Below are 24,107 nucleotides of genomic sequence, written 5' to 3'. Positions count from 1 at the left end.
CCCTCCCGCTGACCCCCCACCTCGTGAGACCCCTTCCGCCCTGAACTACCTGTGGACTGGGTCCAGTGATGCACCTCAGCCTCCGGTGTGTGCTCCTCCAGCAGCAGCCACCACATCAGCAGTGGCATTGCAGCTGCTGGCCTCTGATTGGCTGGCAGCTCTCCAAGGGTGGAACTTCATGTGACAGGGTCCTCAATCCTGTGGAATTCCGGCTGCTATCCACTTAAGTGCCTGATTGTCACTAGATTCGACGGGCCATCCAGGGAACAGGTTACACGGGGATCTCGCCATTGCTTTTTTCGGATGTTGAGACCACCGTGGCCAGAATAAATCTCCCCCATGTTTCTATTTATAAAGCCAAGGATCCTGTAAGCATTTTTAATAGCCTTCTCAACTTATCCTGACACCTTCAAAGACTTCTGTAGGTAGTGCCCAAGATCTCCCTCTTCATGCACCCCCTTTAAAATTGTACCATTTAGTGTATATTGCCTCTCTTCAATCATCCTACTAAAATGAATCACTTCACACATCTCTGCATTCAATTGCATCTGCTTTGTGTCTGCCCATTTCACCAGTCTATGTCCTCCTATCGTCTGTTACTATCCTCCTCACTGTTCACTTGATTTTCAAGTTTTGTTTCATCTGCCAACTTTGAAATTATGCCGTATATAATCAAATCCAGGTCATTAATAAATATCATAGGAGCAGTGGTCCCAACACCAAACCCTGTGGAACACCACAGCACACTTCCCTCCAGTCTGAAAAGCAACTGGTCACCAGTACTCTCTGCTTTCTGTCCCTTTGCCAATTATGTCTCCATGCAGCCACTGTGCTCTTGCAGACAGCCAGCACAGACACTATGGGCTGAATGGCCTCCTTCTATGCTGTAACCATTCTATAATTCTATTCTATGATTCTGCTCCTTTAATCCTTCAATTTTATCAAACTTTATCAAATGCCTGTAAAAATCCGTTTACACATTAGCCCCACTCTCCTCAACAACCTTCCCCATTATTTCATCAAAGAACTCAATCAAGTTAGTCAAACACGATTTTCCTTTAACACTAGGGTGTCCAACTTTTCTGTGTGAGGGGCCAGTGAGCAAATTTCAGAAAGATAAAGGTATTAGAAATTTATTTTACTATTAATCAAAACCAAAAAAAATGTGCATTTTTGTGAACAAGCTTTAAATGAGAAGACTAATTTATTAACTTACTTTCTCGCCACGATGTTGAACACTGATTTAGTGAGATACCTGACATTGTTTATGCTTGCAGAATTAGACAATGTCTGCCCGCATGCTTGATGTAGCAATGTGGAATATTCCGGATAGATGTCCATCTGTCAGGAATGATCTTCATCCCTCTCTCTGTCCACCCTCCTCTCTCTATCCCACCTCTCTCTCTGTTGCGTGCTCTCTCTCTGTCCCCCTCTCTCTCTCCCGCTCTCTGTCTGATCCTCTCTCTCTCTCTCTCCCTCTCTGTCACTGGGTCTCTGTCTTTCTCTCTCTCCCCCTTCCTCTGTGACGCCCCCCCCCTCTGTGTCACTCCCCCTTCCTCTCTATGTCACCCACCCCCTTCATGTCAGATCCCTCCTCTCTGTGTCACCCCCAGCCCCCCCGCCGTGTCATCTCCCCCACACCCCCACTCTTAGGCCCGGTTAACCCAGCACCTTGCCCCCAGGTCCTCAGCCTGGGCCCTGCCGCCTCCTCAGGCAGCTCCTCCTCAGTGATGGTGGAGGAGATGAAGAGTCCAGGGCCCCAAGACCCAGACAGGCAGGCAAAGCCAGTGCTAGGCCTGGGGCCTGAGCTCAAGACTGGGAAGACCACACTGGTACTGAAATTTGGGCAGGAAGTGCTTGCAGACATGCAGCTCATCCTGGATGCCGCCATCCTACTAAAGGAGTCAGAACATCAGGTACTGAAGAGCGTCTGTAAAGGAGGACATGCACAGTGAGGCGTCTCCGCTATTTCAGTAAAGGAATTGCGGCCATTGCTAATCACAGAAAGTTTTGGAGGGCTGGAAGAAGCCAATGGCAGATCTCCAGCAGAAATTTATCAGCCTTGTGGGTCAGATGGAAACCTTTGGCAGGACGGATGTTGGACAACCCTGCTTTAACAAATCAGTGCTTTCTTTCATTTATTAACCTAGATTTTTCCAATTTCCAATTATTTTATCCTGGATTATTGTCTCTAAAAATTTCCCTGTGACTGATGCCAAGCTGACTGACTTGCTGAATTTATCCCTCTGCCCTTTTTGAACAGAGTTGTAACATTTGCAATCCTCCAGTCCTCTGGCACTAGTCCATATCTAAGGATTATTGAAAGATTCTGGCCAGAGCCTTCACATTTCCCATCCTTACTTCCCTCAGCGACCTGGGATGCATACGATCTGGACCGAGTGACATTTCTACTTTGAACGCTGTTAATGTTTTAAATACCTCCTTTTTATCTATTTTTATCCAATCCAATTTCTCTACTACCTCCTCTCTTACATTGACATTGGCAGCATGCTGTTCTCTAGTGAAGACAGATGCAAAGTACTCCTTTAGTGCTTCAGCCATGCTCTTTGCCTCCACAAGAGGTTCCTAATCAGCCGCACCCTTCCTTTGACTACCCTTTTATAGAAGATGTTTGAGTTCCCTTTTATGTTACCCACTGGTCTATTCTAATATGCTTGCTTCTTCCCTTTTACTTCCTTTTTCAGTTCTCGCCTGTACTTTTTATATTCAGCTTGGTTCTTTACTGAATTATGAACTTGACATTTCCCATAAGCCTCCATTATTTGTGTCATTCTAATTTCTACATCTTTAGTCATCCCATGTGTTCAACTTTGGATGCCCTTCTTTTTCCCCTTGTGGGGATTTGTCCAGTCTGTATTGTTACGAGATTGCTTCTGTTTCTTTTGTAAAATATGTTTTGAGAACTTATATTTGAATTTTGGACATTGAGTCATCTGGAAATTGCTGAACATTGTGTTTTTTTAAAAAAAGGAAGGTCAACAGAAGGTTTGGCTAGTAAACATGTCTTACTGGAAGGCAACTGTCTTCCAATAAACACAGCAGGGATTGTTTTGGGTTGCAGAAGAGCGACAAGCCAAGATTTATGGCTGTCATGCAACTTCCTGCTGAACAGTTTTAGTTTCATTTTGAACTGTTAAATAAGCCAGTTGGATTTTGGCCTGAAAACAGAAGGAGTTGCTGCGTGCCTGCCACGAGAAGACAGCTGATATCTTTCTCTCTTTGAAGAATCCCTGGATCTTTGAAGAATTCTTGCATCAAGTGTTTACTATTTCCTCCTGTGTTTGAAGAAACCTTTACTTCTACATTGCTGTTATAAGACCTAAGAAAATCCTTGTTGCTGTTTCCTGCTGTAAAGCCTGACTGGAGCTTTCTGTGTTGCATCTCTTGGAAACCTACCCAGATTAATCATCAACATTGCCTGGAAAGAACTGTTCTAGGAAGGTTCCATTAACAGCTACCTATTTGCCTTTTGAGACAACACGCCAAAACAAAAGACTTCCTTCCACACCTACTTTTCAGCAGAAGTGTTTTTTTTTATTCCTTCTATTTTTTTGCAACAGCTGTAAACAAAAAACTCCTTTTTCCGCTGGTTAACCAGTTGTATATGTATGCGTGTGTGCGTGAGGGCTAGGATAAATAAGGGGTTTAAGCATTGCAATTCGCGTGTCTGTTTACTTCTTTATTGGTTAAAACTTGGTTTTATAATAAATGGATAATGTTGTTGTTTATTAAAGAAACCTGGTTGGTGTGCTATATTCCGAGGAAAAATAGAGTATCTGATTGACTGTTTCGGTAAGTGGGAAAATTTAACTATATGTTGTGACGTGTGGAGAAGTGGGACTGAATTATCAGTGCACTCCTCCCGCCTCGGTCAAAGAACAAAGAACAGTACAGCACAGGAACAGGCCATTCGGCCCTCCAAGCCTGCGCCGATCTTGGTGCCTGCCTAAACTAAAACCTTCTGCACTTCCAGGGACCGTATCCCTCTATTCCCCTCCTATTCATGTATTTGTCAAGATGCCTCTTAAACGTCGCTACTGTACCTGCTTCCACCACCTCCCCCGGCAGCAAGTTCCAGGCACTCACCACCCTCTGTGTAAAGAACTTGCCTCGCACATCCCCTCTAAACTTTGCCCCTCTCACAGTAACAGTGACAGTACCCAAACTATCTCCTCTTTGCAGGCCTCCTATTTTGTTCATTTACTGTTTTACTTGCCAATCTTTGATTCCATCCACCTGGGCTATATCCCTTTTTAACTCATTGAAATTAGCCTCTCTCCAGTTAAGTATTTTCACATTTGATTTTTCTTTGTGCTTTTCCATAACTACTTTAAACCTAATGGCTATATGATCACTGTTACTCAAATACTTCACCACTGAAACATGCTCCACGCTGCACTTCATTCCCCAGAACTAGATCCAGCTGTTTCCTTCTTCATTTGACTGAGAACTTACTGATCAAGACAGTTCCCTAGTACACATTTCAGGATTCCTCTGCCTCTTTGCACTTTACCCTGCTATTTTCCAATCTCTGTATTTGTATAATTGAAGTCCCCCATTATCACTACTGTATAGTTCTAGCATTTTTCTGTAACTTTCCTGCAGATTTTCTCCTCCATCTCCTTCCCACTATTTGGATAATGTTGTTGTTTATTAAAGAGTGTAATAGTTCCAATAATGTTCCTTAATTCGAATGAAATAGATCTATCTTAGAACTCTCAAGTACATCATCCATTTCCAGTGCTGTGACCATAACTTTGATCAATAATGCTACATCTTTCTTTTTTCCTTCCCGATCTTTCCTGAATATATTCTAGCCAGGAATATTGAGTGCCAATTCCTCCCATCCCACAGTCTGAACATAGGTCTAATGCTCAGCAGGAACCCTTCTTTTAAACACAGATTTCCACATTCTTCTGTTGAGGCAAGACATATTGTGATCCTCTGCTCGTAAACGCCTGCTACCTCAACTTCAAACAAGATACTCCTGTCCATGTGTGCCTTGCATCACCTTGATATCCTGTGGCTCACTCTCTAATGTTCCCTGTGTAACTATCAGTGCTGACACTTGCCAGGGAGAGAGTGGGTAGTGCTCTGCTGGTAGCTACCGAAGGATAGGGATCAAGTAGATCTTGTTCTTCCTCCTCTGTTTCTTCTCAGTGAGTGACACCTGGAGGAAGAAAAGAGAGGTTAACATTGGAAATTACTAGCAGAATTAAAATGATGTGTTATTGAAGGTCTGGCAGCCCATTATTACCTTGCCTGATCTGATCAGGTCAGACAGAGGGTAGCAGTGGAAGGGTGCTTTTCTGAATGGAGGGCTGTGACCAGTGGTGTTCCGCATGGATCAGTGCTGGGACCTTTGCTGTTTGTAGTATATATAAATGATTTGGAGGAAAATGTAGCTGGTCTGCTTAGTATGTTTGCGGACGACACAAAGGTTGGTGGAGTTGCAGAAGTGATGAGGATTGTCAGAGGATACAGCAGGATATAGATCGGTTGGAGACTTGGGCGGAGAAATGGCAGATGGAGTTTAATCTGGACAAATGTGAGGTAATGCATTTTGGAAGATCTAATACAGGTGGGAAGTATACAGTAAATGGCAGAACCCTTAGGAGTATTGACAGGCAGAGAGATCTGGGCGTACAGGTCCACAGTTCACTGAAAGTGGCAATGCAGGTGGATAAGGTAGTCAAGAAGGCATACGGCATGCTTGCCTTCATCGGTCGGGGCATAGAGTATAAAAATTGGCAAGTCATGCTGCAGCTGCACAGAACCTTAGTTAGGCCACACTTGGAATATTGTGTGCAATTCTGGTCGCCACACTACCAGAAGGATGTGGAGGCTTTGGAGAGGGTACAGAGGAGGTTTACCAGGATGTTGCCTGGTCTGGAGGGTATTAGCTACGAGGAGAGGTTGGATAAACTTGGATTGTTTTCACTGGAACGACGGAGGTGGAGGGGTGACATGATAGAGGTTTACAAAGTTATGAGTGGCATGGACAGAGTGGATAGTCAGAAGCTTTTTCCCAGGGTGGAAGAGTCAGTTACTAGGGGACATAGGTTTAAAGTGAGAGGGGCAAAGTTTAGAGGGGATGTGCGAGGCAAGTTCTTTACACAGAGGGTGGTGAGTGCCTGGAACTTGCTGCTGGGGGAGGTGGTGGAAGCAGATACGATAGCGACGTTTAAGAGGCATCTTGACAAATACATGAATAGGATGGGAATAGAGTGATACGGACCCCGGAAGTGCAGAAGGTTTTAGTTTGGACAGGCATCCAGATTGGCGCAGGCTTGGAGGGCCGAATGGCCTGTTCCTGTGCTGTACTGTTCTTTGTTCTACACTTGTTTCAACGAAGACTGTTGGGGTTGGGGGCATAGACATGGCACAACTAATAAGGCCACTTGCATCTATTATAGTTGAGTGGCCTGCACTCGTTCCCTGTCCCCGCTCCACTGCCTCTTCCCGCACCCAACTGCCCCCCTGCCATCAAGGAATTGTATCTATCCTCTCTTGGTTTCCTGCAGTAGAACCTCTATTACTGCTGGACAAATTCGGCGGTTGCACTTCTCATAGCTGCTCTTTTGATTTAACTTGACTTCTTCCTTCAAGTCCAATGTCTCTGTAAGGATGCCTGGCCTTTTAATGGATTTAAATATTCGAGCAGTACATAATTTTCAACTCGTGCTGGCAATGGTGTGCTCCAAATTGTTACACCAGATGAGCAAAATCCTGCCCCACAAATCTAAAGCTAACTTTCAAGCAGTGAAGAAAATTGAGAGCTGGTGGTAGGGGTAGCAGAGTGGTCCCAAGTTATGTTAGAATGGGAAGGGATGAGTATACTGCAGCATGCATACATAGCATATAAGCAAACCGCACAAAGCAACATTGAAATACTTGAAGTCAAAGTCACGTACATGCGTTACAAAAAAAAATTATCTGTGAAATAATTTAAAAACATTCACATTCATTTCTGATAGAACAATTAATATGACATGCCTCATGTGGAGTGGTACAACTTAGGAAGTCCCCAGATTTTATCCCTGGTTTATGCTGAGTTAACTCATCTGAGTTGGGTAATAGTTGTGACACTATAATTGGTCTCAGTACCATGGGCTAGGATAGGAATAAATTATACTGGGTCCCACTCCTCTTCACTGGATAGTGTATGTATGTGGATGTCAGATGAGAATGGGATTGTGCTTGGCTGTACTGTCCTCTCGCCATTGATTGCCTTTCAACACTAGAAAATCTAACCATCTCCCGTTGACATTCAATGGCATTATGATCACTGAATCCCCCACTATCAACATCCTGGGGGTTACCATCGATCAGAAACTGAATTGGAGTAGCCATATAAATACCATGGCTACAAGAGCAGGTCAGAGGCTAGGAATCCTAACTCCTCAAAGCCTGTCCACCATCTACAAGGCACAAGTCAGAAGCCACATGCCTGGATGGGTGCAGTTCCAACAACACTCAAGAAACTCGACATCATCCGGGACAAAGCAGTCTGCTTGATTGGCACCCTATCCACATATATTCATTCCCTCCACCACAGATGCACAGTGGCAGCAGTGTGTACCATCTACAAGATGCACTGCAGCAACGCACCACGGCTCCTTAGACAGCAGCTTCCAAACCGACGACCTCTACCACCTAGAAGAACAAGGGCAGCAAATGCATGGGAACAGCAGCAACTGCATGGGAACTTCACCACCTGCAAGTTCCCCTCCAAGCCACACACCATCCCGACTTGGAACTATATCGCTGTTCCTTCACTGTCGCTGGGTCAAAATTCTGGAACTCCCTTCCTAAGACCACTGTGGGCGTACCTACCTCAAATGGACTGCACGGTTCAAGAAGGCAGCTCATCATCACCTTCTCAAGGGAAATTAGGGTTGGGCAATAAATGCTGGCCTAGCCTGCGATGCCCATATCCCCCTGAATGAATTAAAAAAAAACACTCAACCCTATTTTCTGATGGGATATTGAGCATAAAGGGACACAAGTTTAAGGTGAGGGGCAGGAGGTTTAAGGGGGATTTGAGGAAGAACTTTTTTACCCAGAGGGTGGTGACGGTCTGGAATGCACTGCCTGGGAGGGTGGTAGAGGCGGGTTGCCTCACATCCTTTAAAAAGTACCAGGATGAGCACTTGGCACGTCATAACATTCAAGGCTATGGGCCAAGTGCTGGCAAATGGGATTAGGTAGACAGGTCAGGTGAATTTAATGCATCGGTGCAGACTCGATGGGCCGAAGGGCCTCTTCTGCACTGTATTATTCTGTGATTCTGTGATAAAAATTGACAGTCAAAATATGGTATTCACAACCTTAGCAATTATTGGCTGGAATTGGAAGAATAGTTGGCAAATCAAGAAGCCCATGTAATAAACAGGACAGTAGTAGCATAGATATTGTTGTGAAAGTGCTTCTGTTTTTGTTAAACATATTTTTTGAGGAATTCATAGTCAAACTGAAGAAATATTGGGCTAGTTTTTTCCAAGAGGGTCATCAAGCGGACACTGAAAGGACTTGTTTGACAACAACTGGTTGTCGCATGACTCAAGTTAAAAATAGAACCGAAACCCTGGTAACTGGGGAAGATGTGTGCAGAGAAGTGACAGGTCAGAAGGTAGATTTTCTGTTTCAGGCCTCACTTCTGAATTGTTTGGAGTTGGGAATGAACTGTTTAAAAGGGGTTGGAGTTTTAAAAAAACAAAACTGAAGGACAGAATCCCAGTTCAGCCCAGCCTGTTTCATCTTTTAAAAAAGCCTGCAGAAAAAGAAGAAAACTTCCAAGGAGAGACGAGAACTCCCAAGGAAGGAGAGAAGACCACAACCCAGCTCAGCTTTCCAGCACGTCTCTAAAAGACCCTGAGAAGTCCACTATGTCAACTCATCTCTTTCCTGTGTTTGAAGAAAAGCTGCCAGATTAATTCTCAACACCAACTGAAAGGAACAGCACTAAAAGATCCCAGTGACCCATCTATGTGTACTTGGAAGCCAGACTGTATGCCCGTTTTGGAACACAACATATCTCATCTGCTATTTCTTTAAGAATGAGCATGTATTCAGCCCAAGTGTTTTTTTGTTTGTAACAGAGCTCTAAACAAAAATCCCTTTTATTTTTCCAGTTAACCGGTGTTTGTGTGTGTGAGTGTGAAGGGCTAAGGTAAAAAGAGAACTCTAATATTTCAATTTGTGTGTTTATGCTTTACTCCACCACTGGTTAAGACTTGTTTTATAATAAACTAATAATTTTGTTGTTTATTAAAGAAACCTGGTTGGTGTGTTTTATTCTGGGATAAAAATGGAGTCTACGATTGACCGTATCGGTAAGTGGGAAAAATTTAAATATATGTTGTGACCCGTGGAGAGGTGGAACTAAAAATAAACAGTTCGCTCCTTCCACCTTGATCGTAACAATATGAAATTTACTGAGTGACAAGAAACAGAGTATTGGTGAATGATTGTTTTTTGGACTGGAGGAAGGTATATAGTGGGATTCCCCAGGTGTCGGTGTTGGGCCTCCTGCTTTTCTTGATATATATCAACAAAGTGATTCTTGACAACGCAGCCGGCAGCTGCCGTCATCAGACTGCGCCAAACTGTAGACATGCGCAAACGGGCTCCTGCTCCCTGCGCCTGCGCGGTGTTCCGCATTGCCAGGATTGGTTGGCGCATGCGGGGATGACGTCATCGCGTAACGCGGGGAAGCGGGGGAGAAGGCGGGAGGGGAAGCGGGAGAGAGAGCGGGAGGGGAAGCGGGGGAGAGAGCGGGAGGGGAAGCGGGGGAGAGAGCGGGAGGGGAAAACGGGGAGAGAGCGGGTGGGGGAAAACGGGGAGAGAGCGGGTGGGGGAAAACGGGGAGAGAGCGGGTGGGGGGGGAACAGGGAGAGAGTGGGGGGGTGAACAGGGAGAGAGTGGGGGGGTGAACAGGGAGAGAGTGGGGGGGTGAACAGGGAGAGAGCGGGGGGGTGAACAGGGAGAGAGCGGGGGGGGGAAACGGGGAGAGAGCAGGGGGGGGGAAACGGGGAGAGAGCGGGGGGGGGAAATCGGGGAGAGAGCGGGTGGGGGGGGAATCGGGGAGAGAGCGGGGGGGGGAATCGGGGAGAGAGCGGGTGGGGGGGAGAATCGGGGAGAGAGCGGGTGGGGGGAAACGGGGAGAGAGCGGGTGGGGGGAAACGGGGAGAGAACGGGTGGGGGGAAACGGGGAGAGAGGGGGCAGGGAAAACAGAGAGAGAGCGGGGGAGGGAAAACAGGGAGAGAGCGGGGGGGGGAGACAGGGAGAGAGCGGGGGGGGGGACAGGGAGAGGGCGGGGGGGGGACAGGGAGTGAGCGGGTGGGGGGGACAGGGAGAGAGCGGGGGGGGGGAATGGGAGAGAGCGGGGGGGGGAACGGGAGAGAGCGGGGGGGGAACGGGAGAGAGCGGGGGTGGGTGGACAGGGAGAGAGCGGGGGGGGAGAAAGGGAGAGAGCGGGGGTGGGGTGACAGGGAGAGAGCGGGGGGGGGACAGGGAGAGAGCGGGGGGGGACAGGGAGAGAGCGGGGGGGGGGACAGGGAGAGAGCGGGGGGGGGGACAGGGAGAGAGCGGGGGGGGGGACAGGGAGAGGGCGGGGGGGGGACAGGGAGTGAGCGGGTGGGGGGGACAGGGAGAGAGCGGGGGGGGGGAATGGGAGAGAGCGGGGGGGGAACGGGAGAGAGCGGGGGTGGGTGGACAGGCAGAGAGCGGGGGGAGAAAGGGAGAGAGCGGGGGTGGGGTGACAGGCAGAGAGCGGGGGGGGGGACAGGGAGAGAGCGGGGGGGGGGACAGGGAGAGAGCGGGGGGGGGGACAGGGAGAGAGCGGGGGGGGGGCAGGGAGAGAGCGGGGGGGGGGACAGGGAGAGAGCGGGGGGGGGGGACAGGGAGAGAGCCGGGGGGGGGGACAGGGAGAGAGCGAGGGGGGGACAGGGAGAGAGCGGGTGGGGGGGACAGGGAGAGAGCGGGGGGGGGGGACAGGGAGAGAGCGGGGGGGGGGGGGACAGGGAGAGAGCGGGGGGGGACAGTGAGAGAGCGGTGGGGGGGACAGGGAGAGAGCGGGGGGAGGGGACAGGGAGAGAGCGGGGGGAGGGGACAGGGAGAGAGCGGGGGGAGGGGACAGGGAGAGAGCGGGGGGGGGACAGGGAGAGAGCGGGGGGGGGGACAGGGAGAGAGCGGGGGGGGACAGGGAGAGAGCGGGGGGGGGGGACAGGGAGAGAGCAGGGGGGGTGGAGACAGGGAGAGAGCGGGGGGGGGAGACAGGGAGAGATCGGGGGGGGGACAGGGAGAGAGCGGGGGGGGGACAGGGAGAGAGCGGGGTGGGGGGAAAGGGAGAGAGCGGGGTGGGGTGGGGACAGGGAGAGGGTGGGGGGGGTGGGGACAGGGAGAGGGCGGGGGGGGTGGGGAAAGGGAGAGAGCGGGGGGGATGGGGACAGGGAGAGAATGGGTGTGGACAGGGAAAGAGTGGGGGGGGGACAGGGAGAGGGCGGGGGGGGTGGGGACAGGGAGAGAGCGGGGGGGGTGGGGACAGGGAGAGAGGGGGTGGGGACAGGGAAAGAGTGGGGGGGGGGAACAGGGAGAGAGTGGGGGGGGGGAAATCAGGGAGAGCGCGGGGGGGGGGGAATCAGGGAGAGAGCAGGGGGGAAGTGGGGGAATCAGGGGGAGAGCAGGGGGGAAGTGGGGGAATCAGGGAGAGAGCAGGGGGGAAGTGGGGAAAGAGTGGCCGAAGCCCTTGGTGGTGGCGGCGGCGGCGAACCTCCTTCCCGCCCCCCCAGCACTGACTCCCCGCTTCCTCCACCCCCCACTCTCTCCCCGCTACTCCCTCCGCATGCTCTCTCCCCGCTCCCCCTCGCTCACTCTTTCCGGCCACTCGCTTCCTTCCCCACCACTTACTCTCTCCCTCCGTCCCCACCTGTTCTCTTCCCCCCCACCCCACCCCACCCGCTCTCTCCGGCGACTCGCTTCCCCCCCTCCGCCTGCTCTCTCGTCCCCCCCCACCGGCCCTATCTCCTCGGCCACTTGCTCTCCGCTTTCCTCACCCGCTCTCTCCGGCCATTGTGTGCTGCCATGAGTTTGCCTTCCTGTGAGTATTTGAGCAGCGCCATCTTTAGTCCTGGCAGCTGCTTGAACGTCATAGACTGCATTTGTGCATGTGCCAGTACAGCGCCACCTAGTGGTTACATTGTCAGCAAACGCAGCCATATATTCATAACCTGGACTTGGGTGTGCAGGGCACAATTTCAAAATTTGCGGATGACACAAAACCTGGAAGTATTGTGAACTGTGAGGAAGATAGTGATAAACATCAAGAGGACATAGGCTGGTGGAATGGGCGGACCAGCGACAGATGAAATTTAATGCAGAAAAGTGTGAAGTGATTCATTTTGGTAGGAAGAATGAGGAGAGGCAATATAAAATAAAGGCTACAATTCCTAAAGGGGTGCAGGAGTAGAGGGGTGTATATATGCACAAGTTTTTGAAGGTTGCAGGACACGTTGAGAAAGCAGTTAATAAAGCATATGGGATCTGGAATGCACTGCCTGAGACTATGGTGGAGGCAGATTTAATCAAGGCTTTCAAAAGACAACTGGATAATTATCTGAAGAAAAAAAATTTGCAGGGCTATGGAGAAAAGGCAGGAGAGTGGGACTAGGTGAGTTGCTCTTGCAGAGAGCCGGCATGGACATGACAGGCTGAATGGCCTCCTTTCATGCTATAACCATTCTATGATTCTATAAACGTAGGCCCTCCAGCAGTGACTTACTCATTGGAATGTATAACCCTATTTGATCAATATTCAATATATCCCTGTGCAGAAGTTCCTGGAACTGCCTCTTGCTCCAACATGCTCTCAACATTAGAGAAGGCACCTCCACTACTGTTTCAAAACAATGCATTGGATTTGCCATCATCTCTGCCATCTGCCCCACAGCTTCGGAGAGTCTTTGCAAAGTTCTGATGTTCTCCTTGCAGTTGTCTTTTCATGGCAGAACTCCTGATATCATCAGCTTAATTCTCAACAGCGAGAGTCTGACATCTCCTAAGCCTCCATATTGCTCCAACTCCAATACTTCATCCTCTGCCTTCCTAGTGCATTGTGAATTACCCTATGTTAAATCCTCATGTAGATTATCTGTATCACCCTGAGTTAACCCATCTGGGCTGGTGGATGCCAGCGATAAGATTCATGACAGATTGGGCTAATTCCTGCTGGCAGTGACAGATGCTGAAAGTTCTGGTGTTGGTTTATTTTCTCTGCAGCATTTTCCTTGTTTCTGGCTTTGGTGGAGATAAGAAGAATGAAAAATGAAATTAGTTTCCTGCCATCCACTTCTTGTTCCTGTTAGGCTCATGAAAGAGTCTCCTCAGAGTATGAGCCTCAAAAAAGAAAAAAAAAGTCTGTTTTTTGACCATTAGCACTTAAGTAGCAGAAACTATGAGCTGAACTTTATGACAGTGGCTGACGTCTCACTGCTGGGGATAAAAGCAGGAGGCGAGCCTGCTTCGGTTGGTGCTGAGACTCAGAGACATATTCTTGGCTGAGGCCAATTAAATGGCTGCTGCTGGGGCTGCTGTCCCTATTAAGGTCGGTGGTCCACCCCCAAGAGCTGCCAGCTGAATCAGAGGGCTGGTAGCTCAGCAGCGCCATTGCTGGGGCTGCACCTGCAGGATGAGGATGTATTGATGAATGTTTTCTCAAAGACAGGTAACTGGGGTCTGGGGACACTGGGGACAGATAGGCAGACCCTGGCGCTTGGTGGGGTTGGGGGGGAGGGGTCACTGAGGGTTGGTGGAGCCTTTTCCCTGCGGATGGCCATTGCCACCAGGGGCCCCTCCATGGGCCATGGAATGCCCAAAAAGGAGGCCCCCTGGAGTCTGCTGAGAGGCCAGGATGCATTGGACGGTCTCTCCACATGGTAGCGGGTCCCCTTCTGCCACTGGCAAAATGCCCATAGAGGTGGGAAGAGACCTTTAATTGGCAACTTAAGTGGCTCAATTGGGTTTCCAGTGGGCAGCATGGCTGCCAGCTTTCCCAACACTGGCAAAATGGCACAATGGCGGGAAGATGTCGGGTATCCCCTGACTCCTTCCCACGCCGTTTTGCTAGTGTTCTTGCCTCCCAGGTTATCACCAAAGGCCTGGTAGAATTCTGGCATATCTGTGCATGCAGGACCTCCCACATCTCCATCCCTTTCAGTTTTAGCTCATTGAGTCACCAGGATTTGCTTTATCACTTCTTCTTGCTGTCCCTTCACCTGTACGTTCTTGGGAATTGTGCACCATCTGCATTGGAGTTATGAGAAAAAAGACAGATGTGCAACTGCTATATTTATACCAGCAATACAAACATGTACCCCTTTATTTGCATGGGGACATCCTCCATTTTATAATGATCTGTGATGTACTGGTGAAAGTTTATTCTTCCCTTTTCTTTTCTCCTTTCCTGATAGACCATTAGGCCTGTATCAGTGAGCTGTAAGGAGTGGATGAAAATATCACTGCTTTTCAGGGCCGTGTCACTGTGCTGGCATCAATAGAGTCATTTCAAAGCCACTGTAGGAGGAAGCTTCAGGTCTCGGCCCAGTAGACATTGGACATAGAAGCAAAATGTCATTGGAAATAGGTCCTTGGCTTCAAGATGAGTGCCTGTTCAGTCTTCAAGGGTTCCATCAGTACAGTCCCTGCTACAAATATCACAACAGTCTGTCTTGAAAGTAGAACTACATAGTAGTTAGAGGTTTGGATCATGCAGGGAAGAGTTTTAGTTCCAAAATATAGTTAAAATAATAACAGTAGCAGTAATAGTTGCACAAAATGAAAGGACAAGATTGTATTGAACATGTACATTTCTGGCAATTTGGTGTATTGTGTAATTTTTTTCCAGGGAGGGGTCCTGTTATCCCTCTTGTATGGTGATTATTGTTTGCATCTGTCATCTCACAGAGAGGGTATTCGAGGTATTGCAGCTTAACTGAGTAGAGAGCTAGGCAAGAGATCATGAAGGGCTTTATTGTGTCATGCAGATGGGGGGCACTCTCTTTATTAGAAGTTGGTGATGATCTCCTGCCTGATGTTACATGCTCCTGGCAACAGGGTGTCGAAGCCCACCTCTTTTCTCTCCAGATATTCTTTGTTAAGAGCATCTCCAGCATCATCTTCTTCCACTTCACCTTCGTGCTTGGAAGAACCAATCTTTGTCGTGCCCAAAATTATGAAGAATGCAGCAAACCATTACATTTCTGAAAATCCTTCTTGTGTTATATTGCCCCTTCTGACCTATCCAGGCTTTAGGAACAAGACTTGAGAATTTTGATAGCCTGTTCTACATTGATCCCTGGTAGCTCTCAATGCCTCAGTGAACCGGTTTTCAATCTCTGTCCTTGGATTCTGAAAAGATGTCATTAGTCAAGTCTGAGTGGCTACCTCTAGTCTCTTACCAGCCATCCTGTCACGTTGCCTCATCTGAATAGTGCTGAAACCCTGGATTGCCTGAGAACAAATAATAACTACTGCCTGTATAGCATGCACTGAGCTGCATAAAGAAGTGGCTACTGTCATTCACTATCTGGACAACCAGGGAATAAAATTCTTTCCCATTTATGAAGGTTCATATTGATGAAGTCTCCAGATTGCCCTTTACAGCCATGTAGGTGATATCAATGTTGCCTTGCACTTCTAGAAATCCAGCCACTCATCTATCTTCTTTGCTGAGTCCCTGTGGAACTGAATGAACTCAGTCGTGTCTGAACAAGGCTTTCATAATGTAATCTAATGCAGCAAAAAAAGGTTGACTGCAACAACTTATATTTATATAGCGCCTTTAAAGTAGTAAAACGTCCTAAGGCGCTTCACAGGAACAGAAAACAAGGTATGACATGAACCACAAAAAGAGATATTATGTTAGATGACCAAAAGCTTGGTCAAAGAGGTAGAGTTTAAGGAGTGTCTTAAAGGAGGAAAGCGAGGTGGAGAGATGGAGAGGTGTAAGGAAGGGTATTCGAGCTTGGGGGCCAAGGCAACTGAAGGCACAGCCACCAATGGTGGTGTGAATAAAATTAGGGATAGAATCATGAAGGGTTACAGCACAGAAGGAGTCAATTCAGCCAGTCATGTCCATGCCAGCTCTCTGCAAGAGCAATTCAGATGGTCCCACACCCCGACCCTTTCTCCGTAGCCCTGCAAATTTTCTCTCTTCTGGTGCTGATCAAATTCCCTTTGAAAGCCACAATTGAAGGTGCCTCCACCACACTCTCAGGCAATGCATTCCAGATCCTAACCACTCACTGCATAAAAAAAGTTTTTCCTTATGTTGCCGTTGGTTCTTTTGCCAATCACCTTAAATCCATGTCCTCTGGTCCTCGACCCTTCCACCAATGGGAACAGTTTCTATCTACTCTGTTTAGACCCCTCATGATTTTGAGCACCTCTATCAAATCTCCTCCCCACCTCCTCTTCTCTAAGGAGAACAACCCCAGCTTCTCCAATCTATCCATGTAACTGAATCCACTCAACCCTGGAAACATTCTCGTAAATCTTTTTTGCACCCTCTCTAAAGTCTTCACATCCTTCCTAAAGTGTGGTGCCCAGAACTGGACACATCACTCCAGTTAAGGCTGAACCATCATTTTATAAAGGTTCCTCATAACTTCCTTGCTTTTGTATTCTATGCCTTTACTTATAAAGCTATGGGTTCCGTATGCCTTTTGAACTACTTTCTCAATTTGCCTGGCCTGCAGAACAGGCCAGAATTAGAGGAGTGCAGATATCTTGGAGGGTTGTGGGGCTGGAGGAGATTACAGAGATAGGTAGGAGCGAGGCCATGGAGGGATTTTAAAATAAGGATGAGAATTTTAATTTCATGGCATTGCTTGACTGGGAGCCATTGAGTACAGGGGTGATAGGAGAATGGGACTTGGTGCAAGTTAAAACACAGGCAGCAGAGTTTTAGATGCCCTCAAAATTAGAGAGTAGAATGTGAGAGATCAGCCGATGTGACGAATGTCATCAGAGGCTGTCTGGAAAGACCCAAATGCACAGAAGTGCTTTGTCACCTTTACAGCCACAGACAAAGCAGCAACCTCAGTGGAAAGAGGTTGCAAGTCAATTTCCAACAGCTGACATGTTACTGTTAAAGTGTTAAAGGGAAAATGCAGCCTATTCAGATGCTGCCTACAGGAAAAATGGTCTTCCAGGGTCTGTAGATACAGTGACCTGGATACTTGCAGGTATTGCCTGTGTGCATTATGCTGCACACATCTAGCTTCCATTCTTTCATGCTTGATGTCTTTGTATTTTAATTCTTTTGTGGATGTGGGTGTTACTGGCAAAGCTTTTTTTTCCCCAAAAATATACTTTAATTCATAAAAATCTGTTAAAAACAGTTCAAAACAGCACCAAGTTGACCTTTCAGAAAGTGAAGTAAATCAGTTTTCTTCAATGCAGAAGTGAGTTGCCTTCCATTCCATTTTACATGCCATGTACATTTTACAGCAAAACCATATTTGGTGTATACAGCCCGAGGGCTTTCCTATGGGTCCAGCCCCTCAGTTCACGATGGCAGGAGGACCTTGCACAGTGGTCTTTCCCCATTGAGCCTTTGTGGCAGCTGCCCCAAGCTTAATATGCGTCCCTCAGCATGTAGTCCTGGACCTTGGAATGTGCCAGTCTGCAACACTCGGTCGTGGACAACTCTTGGCTTTGGAAGACCAGCAGGTTTCGGGCAGAGTAAAAAGAGTGTCTTTCATCGAATTGATGGTCCTCCAGCAGCAGTTGATGTTTATCTCGGTGTTCATCCCTGGGAACAGCTCGTAGAGAACAGACTCCTGTGTTATAGAGCTGCTTGGGATGAACCTCGACAAAAACCACTGCATCTCTTTCCACACCTGCTTTGCAAAGACACATTCCAGAAGGAGGTGGGCAACAGTTTCTTCCCCACCACAGTCACCTCAGGGGCAGCATGGAGAGGTGGAGAGATTCCAGGCATGCAGGAAGGATCTGACGGAGAGGGCCCTTCTCACCATCAGCCAAGCTACGTCTTGATGCTTGTTTGAAAGTTCTGGTGATGAGGCAGACTGCCAAATGACTTTGGGAGTCTGCTCGGGGAACCATTCGACCGGATCCACCATCTCCTTTTCCCATAAGGCCTTGAGGACATTCCGTGCAGATCACTGCCTGATGGATTGGTGGTCAAAGGTGTTTACTGGCAAAGCTTTTTTTTCCAAAAATATACTTCATTCGTAAAAATTGTAAAAATTTTATTACAAAATAGTTCAAAACAGCACCAAGTTGACATTCTAAAAAGTGCAAAGGAAATCAGTTTTCTTCAATACAGGAATGAATTGCCTCATAACCCTTCCATTCCATTTTACATGCCATGTACATTTTACAGCAAAACCCATATTTGGTGCACATAGCCCGAGGGGTTTCCCATGGGTCCAGCCCCTCAGTTCACTTTGTAGGGCACTGTAAAGGCTCAGCTTCATCATCTTTACAGTAGTCATTCTAAAGGGGCATTAAGTGAGTGGAAACTCAGGTTAATCTCAGGGGCAGTTGGTTATGCCCCCATTTCATTAAAAGTTCACTGTCATTGTGATGGAAGGGAAAGCATTGCCATTCTTAGGTGCTGAATTGCTATGGAGGCCCTCTTTGCCTCATTTTATTTGTCAGAACACCTCCGCACCAACCGAGAATTGTTGGCTTGTTTAAGAAAAATCTAGGCCTACACATGAAATGTAACCTGTCTTTTCTCTAAAAAAACGTGCAATTGTGTTTGTCATATTTTAAACAAAGCAAGTGGATTTCACTCCAAATAAGTAGCATTTTTGATAGACCTCAGTCGTCAATATTAGGGTAATGTTAGTAGCAAAATTTGTCATAAAAAGTGAGGCAATTTTAGACACACTTAAACAAATACAGCTTTTGTTTAAGCATTTGTAGCATGCATCTGGTTATTCATTCAGGTGCATCTGAATTTTGGGGAAATTGCACTATCTGGCATACTGCCATCTGATGCCCAGTCAGTGCTATTCCTTCAAACCGACTGAGCAGATCTTTCCTCAAGCATTTTATAACAGGACACCTAGGACCATCACAAAATGTGCCTGAGACTAATTTAATAGACATGCTCATACAAGCCCTGGCAAAGAGCATTTTTCTTGTGTAACCCCTCTGCAGGAAGGGCATAAATCTCTTGGAGGCCTTAGTGGAGGAGATGCAGAGGAGAGATGATGTCATCCAACCACAGGAGGCCAGGAAACCCTGCTAGCAAACTTTGCTAAGGGAGTGGGAGCAGATAGCCATGGCGTTCAATGCCATGAGTCTAGCCACAAGGACCTGGATGCAATGTTGCAAGAAGTTCAATGATCTAACAAGAATGGTCAAGGTCAATAAATGTATCTTCAAATAGTATATCCCATTAACTGCCCTACTAGCTTCACACATTGCTCAATGCACCACACTCTCATCACTCACCTACCAACAATGTCTATCAATCATGACTCGTACCCAACAGTCATTGCTGGTAGGTGAGTGATGGGAATGCAGTGCATTAAGCAGTGTGTGAAAATAACGAAGGAAGTTAAAATCACAGAATAATACTGTGCAGAAGAGGCCCTTCGGCCCATCGAATCTGCACCGATGCATTAAAACACCTGATCGGTCTACCTAATCCCATTTGCCAGCACTTGGCCCATAGCCTTGAATGTTATGACGTGCCAAGTGCTCATCCAGGTACTTTTTAAAGGATGTGAGGCAACCTGCCTCTACCACCCTCCCAGGCAGGTCATTCCAGACTGTCACCACCCTCTGGGTAAAAAAGGTTCTTCCGCAAATCCCCCTTAAACCTCCAGCCCCTCACCTTAAACTTGTGACCCCTCGTAACTGACCCTTCAACTAAGGGGAACAGCTGCTCCCTATCCACCCTGTCCATGCCCCTCAATCTTGTACACCTCGATCAGGTCACCCCTCAGGCTTCTCTGCTCCAGTGAAAACAACCCAAGCCTATCCAACCTCTCTTCATAGCTTAAATGTTCCATCCCAGGCAACATCCTGGTGAATCGCCTCTGCTCTCCCTCCAATGCAATCACATCCTTCTTATAATGTGGCGACCAAAATTGCACAGTACTCCAGCTGTGGCCTTACCAAAGTTCTGTACAACTCCAACATGAACTCCCTGCTTTTGTAATCTATGCCTCAATTGATAAAGGCAAGTGTCCCATATGCCTTTTTCACCACCCTATTAACCTGCCCTTCTGCCTTCAGAGATCCAGGGACAAACACGCCAAGGTCCCTTTGTTCCTCAGAACTTCCCAGTGTCAGGCCATTCATTGAATACTTCCGTGTCATATTACTCCTTCCAAAATGTATCACCTCACACTTTTCAGCTTTAAATTCCATCTGCCACTTTTCTGCCCATTTGACCATCCCATCTATATCTTCCTGTAACCTAAGACACTCCACCTCACTGTTAACCACTCGGCCACTCTTTGTATCATCTGCGAACTTACTGATCCTACCCCCCACATAGTCATCTATGTCGTTTATATAAAATGACAAACAATAGGGGACCCAGCACAGATCCCTGTGGTACACCACTGGACACTGGCTTCCAGTCACTGAAACAGCCATCTGTCATCACTCTGTCTCCTACAGCTAAGCCAATTTTGAATCCACCTTATCAAGTTATCTTGTATCCCGTGTGCATTTGCTTTCTTGATAAGTCTCCCATGTGGGACCTTGTCAAAGGCTTTGCTGAAATCCATGTAAACTATAGAATAACTATAACTATAGAAACTAAGAATAGCCAATGTTGTTCCTTTGTTTAAGAAGGATAGCAAGGATAATCCAGGAAATTATAGGCTGGTGAGCCTTATGTCAGTGGTAGGGAAATTATTAGAGAGGATTCTTCGGGACAGGCTTTACTCCCATTTGGAAACAAATGGACTTATTAGCAAGAGGCAGCATGGTTTTGTGAAGGGGAGGTCGTGTCTCACTAATTTGATTGCGTTTTTTGAGGAAGTGACGAAGATGATGGATGAAGGAAGGGCAGTGGATGTTTTCTATATGGACTTCAGTAAAGCCTTTGACAAGGTCTCTCATGGATGGATACAGAACTGGCTCGGTCATAGAAGACAGAGGGTAGCAGTGGAAGGGTGCTTTTCTGAATGGAGGGATGTGACTAGTGGTGTTCCGCAGGGATCAGTGCTGGGACCTTTGCTCTTTGTAGTATATATAAATGATTGAGGAAAATGTAGCTGGTCTGATTAGCAAGTTTGCGGACGACATAGGTTGGTGGTGTTGTGGACAGTGATGAGGATTGTCAGAGGATACAGCAGGATATAGATCGGTTGGAGACTTGGGCAGAGAAATGGCAGATGGAGTTTAATCCGGACAAATGAGAGGTAATGCATTTTGGAAGGTCTAATGCAGGTGGAAAGTATACAGTAAATGGCAGAACCCTTAGGAGTATTGACAGGCAGAGAGATCTGGGCATACAGGTCCACAGGTCACTGAAAGTGGCAACGCAGATGGATAAGGTAGTCAAGAAGGCATACGGCATGCTTGCCTTCATCGGTCGGGGCATAGAGTATAGAAATTGGCAAGTCATGCTGCAGCTGCACAGAACCTTAGTTAGGCCACACTTGGAATATTGTGCGCAATTCTGGTTGCCACACTACCAGAAGGACGTGGAGGCTTTGGAGAGGGTACAGAGGAGGTTTACCAGGATGTTGCCTGGTCTGGAGGGCATTAGCTATGAGGAGAGGTTGGATAAATGCGGATTGTTTTCACTGGAACGACGGAGGTGGAGGGGCGACATGATAGAGGTTTACTAAGTTATGAGCCGCATGGACAGAGTGGATAGTCAGAAGCTTTTTCCCAGGGTGGAAGAGTCAGTTACTAGGGGACATAGGTTTAAGGTGAGAGGGGCAAAGTTTAGAGGGGATGTGCGAGGCAAGTTCTTTACAAAGAGGGTGGTGAGTGCCTGAAACTTGTTGCCAGGGGAGGTGGTGGAAGCAGGTACCATAGAGACGTTTAAGAGGCATCTTGACAAATACATGAATAGGATGGGAATAGAGTGATATGGACCCCGGAAGTGCAGAAGGTTTTAGTTTAGGCAGGCATCAAGATCGGCACAGGCTTGGAGGGCCAAATGGCCTGTTCCTGTGCTGTACTGTTCTTTGTACATCAACTGCACTACCCTCATCTACACACTTGGTCACATGCTCAGAAAATTCAATCAAATTTGTTAGGCATGACCTCCCTCTGACAAAGCCGTGCTGACTATTCCTAATCAAATTTTGCCTCTCCAAATGGTGATAAATTCTCTCCTTCAGAATTTTCTCCATTAGCTTCCCTACCACTGACGTGAGATTCACTGGTCTGTAGTTCTCTGGCTTATCTCTACAACCTTTCTTAAATAGTGGGACCACATTAGCTGTTCTCCAGTCCTCTGGCACCTCCCCCGTGGCCAGAGAGGAATTAAAAATTAGGGTCAGAGCCCCTGCAATCTCCACCCTTGCCTCCCACAGCATCCTGGGACACAAATTGACCAGACCTGGAGATTTGTCCACTTTTAAGCCTTCCAAAACCTCCAATACCTTGTCACTCCCTATGACAATTTGCTCAAGAACCTCACAGTCTCTCTCTCTAAGTTCCATATCTACATCCTCTTTCTCTTGGGTGAAGACAGATGTGAAGTATTCGTTCAACACCCTACCAATGTCCTCTGGCTCCACCCACAAATTTCCTCTTTGGTCCCTAATGGGTTCTACTCTTAATAAAAGCAAAATACTGCGGATGCTGGAAATCTGAAACAAAAACAAGAAATGCTGGATTCACTCAGCAGGTCTGGCAGCATCTGTGGAAAGAGAAGCAGAGTTAACGTTTCGGGTCAGTGACCCTTCTTCGGAACTGACAAATATTAGAAAAGTCACAGATTATAAACAAGTGAGGTGGGGGTTGGGCAAGAGATAACAAAGGAGAAGGTGCAGATTGGACCAGGCCACATAGCTGACCAAAAGGTCACAGAGCAAAGGCAAACAATATGTTAATGGTGTTTTGAAAGACAAAGCATTAGTACAGATTAGGTGTGAATATACTGAATATAGAACATCAGCAAGTGCAAACCTGAAGAAAAACAACCTGAAAAAAAAAACAGTGGGTAAGCAAACTGAACAAACTAAGATGAAATGAAATAAATGCAAAAAATGTAAAAAGGAATGCAAAAAAAAAGAAAAAATAACTAAAAATGACTAAAAATGAAAGTAAAGTGGGGGGCTGTCATGCTCTGAAATTATTGAACTCAATGTTCAGTCCGGCAGGCTATAGTGTGCCTAATCGGTAGATGAGATGCTGTTCCTCGAGCTTGCGTTGATGTTCACTGGAACACTGCAGCAATCCCAGGACAGAGATGTGAGCATGAGAGCAGGGGGGAGTGTTGAAATGGCAAGCAACCGGAAGCTCAGGGTCCTGCTTGCGGACTGAGCGGAGATGTTCCGCAAAGCGGTCACCCAGTCTGCGCTTGGTCTCCCCAATGTAGAGGAGACCACACTGTGAGCAGCGAATACAGTATACTACATTGAAAGAAGTACAAGTAAATCGCTGCTTCACCTGAAAGGAGTGTTTGGGGCCTGGGATAGTGAGGAGAGAGGAGGTAAATGGGCAGGTATTACACCTCCTGCGATTGCAAGGGAAGGTGCCCTGGGACGGGGACGAGGTGGTGGGGGTAATGGAGGAGTGGACCAGGGTGTCGCGGAGGGAACGATCCCTTCGGAATGCTGACAGGGGAAGGGAGGGGAAGATGTGACTGGTAGTGGCATCACGCTGGAGGTGGCGAAAATGGCGGAGGATGATCCTTTGGATATGGAGGCTGGTGGGATGAAAAGTGAGGACAAGGGGAACCCTGTCACGGTTCTGGGAGGGAGGGGAAGGGGTGAGGGTAGAGGTGCGGGGAATGGGTCGGACACGGTTGAGGGCCCTGTCAACCACAGTGGGGGGAAATCCTCGGTTGAGGAAAAAGGAGGTCATATCAGAAGCACCGTCATGGAAGGTAGCATCATCAGAGCAGATG

General features: G+C 47.6%; 1 protein-coding gene across 1 annotated transcript in view; it reads right to left on the bottom strand.

The window, feature by feature from the left end:
* LOC137377652 (protein Shroom4-like) overlaps nt 1-24,107 on the bottom strand; it is a 214,923-nt gene that overhangs the window by 177,129 nt on the left and 13,687 nt on the right. Inside the window, exon 3 of the mRNA XM_068047538.1 lies at nt 5,033-5,191. The gene's annotated coding sequence lies outside the window, so the exon portion shown is untranslated. The remainder of the gene's footprint in view (nt 1-5,032; nt 5,192-24,107) is intronic.

This window comes from Heterodontus francisci, chromosome 15 (assembly GCF_036365525.1).
Source record: "Heterodontus francisci isolate sHetFra1 chromosome 15, sHetFra1.hap1, whole genome shotgun sequence".
In the NCBI taxonomy this organism is placed as follows: Eukaryota; Metazoa; Chordata; class Chondrichthyes; order Heterodontiformes; family Heterodontidae; genus Heterodontus; species Heterodontus francisci.
Note: the sequence above shows the minus strand (reverse complement) of the source record. Positions and strands in the feature narration are given on the sequence as shown.